This window comes from Prionailurus viverrinus, chromosome B1 (genome assembly GCF_022837055.1).
Source record: "Prionailurus viverrinus isolate Anna chromosome B1, UM_Priviv_1.0, whole genome shotgun sequence".
Taxonomy (NCBI): domain Eukaryota; kingdom Metazoa; phylum Chordata; class Mammalia; order Carnivora; family Felidae; genus Prionailurus; species Prionailurus viverrinus.
In genome coordinates, this window is record NC_062564.1 from 162,045,091 (window position 1) to 162,053,864 (window position 8,774).

Consider the following 8,774-nt stretch of genomic DNA (forward strand, 5'->3'; position numbering starts at 1 on the left):
TCTAAATGTCCAATACGGGGGCCAGGAGCTACTTGGGGCTATTTCAATGCTTGAAATGTGGCTAGTAACCTTGAGGAACTGAATTGTTTTTTCAATTTTAACTTTTTTGTTGTAAAAAAATAACAACATTGGACGAGAAGCACTCATAATCTTTATACTCTAAACAGGAAGTTTTTTTGTCTATTCTCTTGAATCTTTATTCTCTTGTACATCTATTTTTGCTTTTTTTTTTTTTTTTTTCTTTTTTTTTTTCAACGTTTTTTATTTATTTTTGGGACAGAGAGAGACAGAGCATGAACGGGGGAGGGGCAGAGAGAGAGGGAGACACAGAACCGGAAACAGGCTCCAGGCTCTGAGCCATCAGCCCAGAGCCCGACGCGGGGCTCGAACTCACGGCCGTAAGATCATGACCTGGCTGAAGTCGGACGCTTAACCGACTGCGCCACCCAGGCGCCCCTATTTTTGCTTTTTGAAATCATAGAACTCATACAATATAGAAATTAACTTTTAATGACTTTACCTCTAAGGATATCTAGGAAGAGAGCTAAAATATTTCTGAGTAAAGGGCAGGGAAAATAAAGATTTTTTTTTTGAGAATTATTTTAAAGAATCAAAAGGAAAATCAGATGTGTGTGGAGTTGAAATTTAAGTGTTAATTTATTAACATACTGGACAGTTGAAATTTAAATGTTAATTAACATACTGGACAGTTGAAATTTAAATGTTAATTAACATACTGGACAGTGCATATTTTAGAGGGACCATTTGATGCATTAGATTGAACCAAGTTAAGTACATAAGTTAAAAAGTTAATGTTTCCTCTCTAACAAATGGGTATTTTAAAGAAAAATGGGTTTGTTACAGACCCAATAATGTTGTGAGAAAAATTTGTGATCCCCTCCGTATTACTGCTGATGAAAATGTGCTCACTGTTGAAAAATCTAGAAAATACAAATGAGCAAAAGGGAAAAATTGAGTCCCACCACTTCCCTTTTCATTTTAGTAAATATCTGTCCGGTCATGTGTGTGTGGGTGTACATGTATGTGCACATGATTACTTTTGAGAGTGGAATTATCACGTCCTATTGTCTTATAATTTGCTTTTTTCCTCCGGATTATATCACAAATAACCCCCGTAGAAAGACACTGGGGCCGTCTTCAGCGTTTCCAGGTCATGAATGATGCTTTGATAAAGGTCTTAGTAGCTAAATCTTTGTACACAGACACCCCACCTTTCTTGGCTACTGCGCTTCTCCACCTCATGTCTCCACCCCTGACTTCTGTGAAGTCTTCTCTCCGGGACATTTGGTGTTTCCTTCCTTTCAATGAACCAATCTACTCTGTCATTTCTCTCCCCCAAGAAGCCCACCTTGCCCCACAGTGAAGGAATTAGAGGAAGATAATTGACCTTACCTGAGTTGGGTATTTATCACTATTAAGCCGGATGAGGGAAGTTAGGTCCTCTCTCTTGGTTGGGAGTGGGGTTTTCTGCTTGTCTCCGCATAAGATTTAAGAGGTAAAGTGACCATACGGTTATTTCCTGTTTATGGAAATCTCATATTTCTTCACCTGTCCTTCCTGTTCCCTTCTTCCTGTCTTTGCCTTCACGTGTGCGCCACCTCCCCCCAAACCCCCCAATTTCCTGCTCTGTTGACCTGCATGAGTTTATGGTGGGAATGTTTGAGAAGATCCCCACCAGGTAAGGTCATTGTGTATTCCACTCACTCAGCTATAAATTTGTTACAAAACCCCATTTCTAATTTGACTGATCTCCCTCGTTTAGGAGTATTTCCCTAGCCTGACTTCATTCTCTCAGAGCACATCATTGCTCTACGGTCACTTCTCTGAGACAGATTCTTTACATTACTAAACAATGACAAGAGTAAGAGGAATAGGAAGGAGTCATTCGTCGCTGATAATTGTCTTCATGCTGCATGAATCATCGGTCCCTATTTGTTTCTAGAGTGAATAAGAAGTTACTGTAAAAAAGTGCAGTACAAATTATTCATTTTCATCCGGAAAGGCAATACCTACATACACAAGGCATAAAATTAAGAAAGCACGAAAAAGTATATAGAATGAAAAATAATTCTCCCTTTTACCCCCCACCCCCACAGAGGTTCTTCTTTCCAGAGGCAACTGCTGTTACCAGTTTCTGGTGGGGGTAACTATACCCCCATGTCCTCGTGTCCGGTAAGGTGCCTGCCTGCCACGTCTGCCAGTGTGTGTACAGGTGCATAGAATGCGGGGAAAGTGGCTAGTCCAAAGTGAGGTGTGCTGTAAGTGTAAAACACATGCCGTGTTTCAAAGACGTATGAAAGAAAGCAGGCAAATATCTCGTAAATAATTTTTGTACTGGTTGCATGTTGAAGTGATCATATTTTGGAGACTCTTAAATGAATTTTACCTACTCCTTTCTGCTTTCTTGGTAGCTACTAGACAATTTAAAGTTAGCGGTGTGGCTCACACGTGTGGCTTGCGTTGCATTTCTATGGATGGTGCTGGTGTTTGCAGAACTAAGTATGCACACATACATATTTGTATGTCAGGGTCATGGAGCCTTCTTTAAAACATATCTGAAAATAATAATAATTAATTTTATTTAGCAAATTATGGTTCCCAAAGCCTGTTCGTATGTTTCCTCATTCAATTCTTATAATAAGCCAGTAGCATAAGCATCTTACTTAGAAGCAACCACAGCTGGGCAAGGAGGGGAAACGAACCTTTGTGTGGGATACTTTCTGCGCATAAATTCACTTAATTCTCAACACAGTATGGAGGCGGGTTTTATAGGTTTTATTATTCCCATTTACAAATGAGGACAACGAGGTTCAACATGGTTAAGTGACTCACAGGAATCATATAGTCAACGGAGGGGTTAATGGTGCACCTTTGCTGTCAGACAAGCATGAGTGAGCTGTGACTCAGCCACTCTCCTAGCTGTGTGAACTTGGACGAGTTTATCAGCATGTAAAATGGAGAGAATAAATAAACCACGACATGGGGGTGTCAAAATTAATGGAGATAGCATGTATAAATGCTTACCGCAGTGCCTAGCACAAAGCAAACCCTTAAAACATGTGTGTGTGTGGATGTGCCTGTGTGTGTACATGTGTGTGCCAAGATTCAAACCCAGGTTCCTAGTTTCCTGAGCCCCAGCCTCTTCATTTTCCCCCTTCTGGTGACTCAGTCCCTTCTGGGCAGCAAGACTCAGTTTGTCTGACCCAGTTATCATCATTCCACTTAGCTGTAAAGTGGGGGGAAAGGCAGGAACAGAGGAGAGGCATTTCCAGGTCTTCCTGTGCTCTCCAGCTAAGGAAGGGGTTGACCCTCAATGTGCCTGAGCCATCTTCCCCATCAAATGTGTCGTGGGGTAGAATTGATAAGATAGAGACACTTATGGGCTTTCTTTGACGTCTTGGAGCAAAATAAGTTGCAAGCCACAGGGATTAGTGAATGGAAACAAGGGGACACGCCTACCGGGGATGCTGTGGAATCTGTCCATGGCTTTGGAACACCAGTGATTATGTTAGGTGAGGTACCATGTATTTAGATGGCCCCCAAATCAGGCAAATAATTATAATACAATCAACTACAGTTGTGAAATAGAGCAGAACTCTCTGTGATTTTCGAATGGTCTTTATTCTTTCCCTTTTGAAAAAACTGACAGGAAGTAAGTGATCAGGAAATGCAGGAACAATGGCCTTTTCCTGGAAGAGTGGCTCCGAAAGATGACTAACTGTTCAGACATGCTGGGGGCTCCGGGGCTCGGCTACAGAGGATGAGGCCAGGGGTCCGCAAGGGGTGAGGGGCTGGAGGTAACCTCCGGGGACGGACAGAACCGCCCGTGGAGTGTATTATTTACGACTCCCTATCTGGTAAAAAGAAGTGAGAGATTGTGGCAAGGTTACATGGCCCTGGAGACCATCAAGTCGTTAATTGGCAGAAACTGCCACCTGACTTGAGGCCTTTAAAAAAATTCTTAGGATCAGGCAGGGACAGCCGAGAGAGACTGCCTTCACTTATTAAGCCCAGAGTTGTTTTCTCTCTGTAAAAATAATTAATCGCAATTTATAAAAAAGAAAACTACCCCTCGGAATGTCTTATCAGCCTGAGGAAATCAGCGTTCTACTGAATTAATAGCATTCTGGCACTAGGCCAGACACAGGCTGCTTCAGCTGTGCTAAGTAGCCTTGGTCCCAGCAAATGCATAGTTTCTCCTAGGTTTTGTGAAGTGCCGAAAAGCCCCTCTGGAGCCCCTCTTTTTTTCTCCTCACACCCTGTAGGGGACCAGGAGCCTCAGGGTCTGTTTTGCAGGGGTTCCTAGGAAACAAGGAGGTAACTTTCCCACCTCAAGTAACATTAATGTTCTTATTTCTTTGAAAAAAATTTCAAGTTGAGAAAAAAAAAGTATACAGAATCCCACCACCTGGACAAATTATGTAAGGTAGTGTCTTCAGTCCTCTCTTTCTGTGCCTCAGAGGTATCACTGTAAAAAAAGAAAAAAAAGGGTCCTCCCATTTCTTTTCCTAACTGTGCAATTATATTTATAATATATATAATTTTAATAATATAAATATATCATCCATACGTTTATAAATGTATTGTTTATAAAAATAAAATATTATTCATTCATAAGTCCTTTATTTATATAAATATAACAAAATTATATAATAATTATATATATACCAATTTTCTTCAAATGGGATGCAATTTGCTACTTGTTACTCAGATTTTCCATATCAGTACCTAAAAATTTTTCCTTTTTTTTTTAAAGTTTATTTATTTTGAGAGAGAGAGAGAGAGAGAGAGAGTGAGAGTGAGTTGGGGAGGGGCAGAGAGAGAATCCCAAGCAGGCTCCTCTCTGTCAGCACAGGGGTTTGAACTCACAAACCATGAGGTCATGACCTGAGTGGAAATCAAGAGTCCAATGCTTAACCGACTGAGCCACTGGGTGCCCCTAAAATTCTTCCTTTTTAAAAATGGTTACAAAATTGGGCATCTGGGTGGCTGAGTCAGTTAAGCATCAGACTCTTGATCTTGGCTCAGATCACGATCTCAGGGTCCGTTTCAGTTGGTGAGTTTGAGCCCCTCATTGGGCTCCCTGCTGATAGTTCTAGGGGATTCTCTCTCTCTCTGCTTCTCTCTCTGTCCTTACCCTGTATGCGCACGTGGGTGCACTCTCTCTCTCTCTCTCTTTCTCAAAATAAGTAAACTTAAAAAAAATTAAAATGGTTACAGAATAGTTGACATTTAGCAAATTTATTATGTGCAATGTATTCTTCTAAGCACTTTACAAGTATTCACCCACTTTAATGCTCACAGCAACCAATGAAGTAAGACTTTTTATCATTCCCATTTTACAGAGGTAAGAGATTGAAAGGCTGAGTAATTTGCCCAGGATCTTACAATATTAATGCAACCAGGGTTCCAGCTCAGGCAATTCGGCTCCATCATTCACATTCACAGCCACTGTGCCATGGATGGACCCATTTAGTTGGCCATTCTAACCTCTTTCTTGTTATTTCCATGCTTAACGAACATCTTTGCACATACATCTTTCTTTCTGAGGTGCTAGGTCCTAGGAGTGGAGCTGCTGGGTCAAAGAACAGGTGTATTTAAAATTTTGATTTCGATGGGTGATTTAAATTTCTTTTTTAAGCACCTGCTAGGTGCCCAACATATTTTCCCATTCACTATTTTATTCAACCTTCACGGCAATCTTGTGCATATGTATTTTGATCGTCTACATAACCTGTAGAAGTTAAGAGATTTGTTCTGAATCCCAAAGCTAATCAATACACAAAACCCCAACTCCAGACTCCGGGCTGCGCACCTTGTGTGAATTCCACTGTATTCCAATGTATTCCACATTAGCATATAGTGCTGTTATTGCAATGGGAGGTTTTTGTGCTTTATTCTGGAAAGCCAGAAGTTAAGCCTAAACCACCAAGCTTGTCAATGCCACAGGGTCTCTGTTCTTTTACAGTTAAGTGACGCACGTGAGATCCTCAGAAAAAACCCAAGTGTTACTTTGGAGCTCAATGTTACTAGAATGAGTCAGTTCTGGAAAATGATTTCTATAGTTTTAATTATTCCTAATGTTTTAACATGATTTTATATTAAAAATGACAGTCTATGCATGTATCAAGTGTTTTGTTTTGCTTTGTTTTACTGGAAATTCTCAAAAAGGAATCATTCATGGCTTTACTTAAAAATATAAACATAGCCTGATCACAGAACAGCTGATTAGGCACAGTGTGGATTTTTTTACATTTCTTCTTCCTCCTCTCCATTTTTGTGTCGATTCACTGCTCTGCTTACTAACAGGTTCACCTGGGACAATTTATTTTATCATTTTAACCAAATTTCCTCATCTGGAAAAAGGGGATAACAAAAGTATTCCATTCTGTGAAATTATTGTGAGGACTGAGCCAAATAACTCATGCCCAATGTTTGACACTGTGCCTGACACACGGGAGGCCTGAATAAATGTTAGCAGGTTATAAAGGCAACAGCACAAACCACAGTCAAGAATGGACAGTTAGGGGACGGGGGCTGGGGGGATGGGCAAAATGGGTGAAGGGGAGTGGGGGATACATGCTTCCACTTATGGAATGTGTAAGTCATGGGAATAAAAGGCACAGCGTGGGGCACCTGGGTGGATCAGTAGGTTAAGCATTGAACTTCAGCCCAGGTCATGATCGCACAGTTGGTGAGTTCCAGCCCCCACATGGGGCTCCCTGCTGTCAGCACATAGAGCTCCCTTCAGATCCTTTGTCCCCCCACCTTCCCTGCCCCTCCCCCGCTGGCGCTATCAATCTCAAAAACAAATAAACATAAAAAAAAGCACAAGCATAAGGAATATAGTTAATGCTATTGTGATAGCATTGTATGGTGACAGAGGGTAGCTACATTTGTGGTGAGCATAGTCTGACTTACAGAGTTGTTGAATCACTATGATGTACACCTGAAACTAACGTTAACTTTGTGTGTCAACTGTGCTTCCAAAAAAGAAAAAAAAAAAAGACGGGACAGTTAGCATCACACTGGGTACAATATGCAGCCCACATGAAAATTTCCAAAAGAGAGAATGGAGAAGGCTTCTCGTGAATACAACCAGGGAACTCGGCAGTTGGCAAAATGGGGTGAGAGTCTAACATGAAACGAAAACTGCCGGCTAAGTGGGATTCCATCGGCCAGCCCCCTCTAACTTGGCCTCCACGGTAAAACCCCCTCCACGGCCCCACTCCAGCTTCCCTGGCCACGCTTCCTGGTCCTCTGCTGGCTCCTCTACTGGCCTTCAGGGGTCTATCTTCAACCTTTTCTGTTTCTCAGCTACAGTGTCTCCCTGAGGATCTGTTTTTTGCTTAGGTAGTCATAATTAAGAATAGATGAGGAAGAAGTCATTTTATGTGATGGAGAGGTGGGACTGAGGGTTACAGAAACTCACCGAATAACTAAGGATAGATGAGAAAGGAGTAATTTTATGCGATGGGGATGGTAAAAAAGATGGTTGGGAGTGTTGGCTAACTTGGAGATGGGGGAAGGGCAGGAAGGAATTCAGTTTAAAATGTCAGGTTTTGTACTTGATTTTCACCATTGGCTTTTTGAATTCTGGGTTAATTGAGTCTTTTTGCCAAAATGATAAAATGCTCCACTTTTGGATGGGGGGTAAGTTGATATGAATTAATCGGGCTCTGTGAAGGGTGTCAAGGAGTTATGATCTATCTAGGTATGTGTGGGAGCCGTTCCACCAGATGTGAAAGTCAAATTAGTCAGCGTGTCTGCTCCCTGCAGCTGGGGTGAAGGTTTATCTGGGAAAGAGACTGATTCTGTCGGCTAAAAACAAGTCTTTGGGTTTTATCCACGGTTTTCCAGGTTCTATGTCCTTCAATAATTAAGAGTTGGCTCTACACCAGTAATGTGGGAGCCTTAGAATTGATATGTAGGAGTTTGGGTGAATAACGTTTTGATGCTTAATATTACCTGGAGGTAACTATTGGGTCTGTAAGACTAGCCAGGAAATCTCATGAAAAGAGTTCCTTTGTTGCTATATTGGCTCCTGTTTTATTATATTTGGTACAGTGATCCAATGAAAAGAATAATTTTTACTTTTCTGGTTTATTTGTGGGTTGGGCCCAGAAACTAAGGAACTCAGCACTGAAAAAGGACCAGGAGAAAAATGAATTAATTGACACCTCCCCAAAGCTCTGAGTGAAGAATGCTATACTGACCATCTCGTGGTTGGCCTGCCCAGTGCTCTTCTTCTGTCCACAGAATCCCTCTCTTTCTTTTGGAAAATCGCATCTCTCTGACACTGGTCTTATGATTTGGATAGAAATGGCACTACTCCCTATCTCTAGTGGGGACTTAACTCCAACCAATGAGAATTCCACATCTCTCTGACTACAGTAATTCATTCTGGGGTGAGCCTTTGACAAGCACCAGATTAAACAGAGACAGTCCTGACCCTCTTGCTCAAATTTTTGGGAGAGAGTTGATTTCTTTCTTTTGGGATTGCCAAGCTGGCAGAATATACACGTAGATCTTCTGGAGGCCATCTTGCCTCCGCGGAAGGGGAGTCTTCCAGGAAAGGATGCCAGCATAAAGGAAAGCAGAGCCAATGGATACCAATTCCTGATGACACCATATGAGTATCTGGATCCAGCCATACCTGAAGCCAGAACAGCTTGGGCATTTGTTATGTAAATAAATAAAATGGATATTTTATTGTTCAAGTTGATTTGCGCTTTTTTTTTTTTTTAAATCTC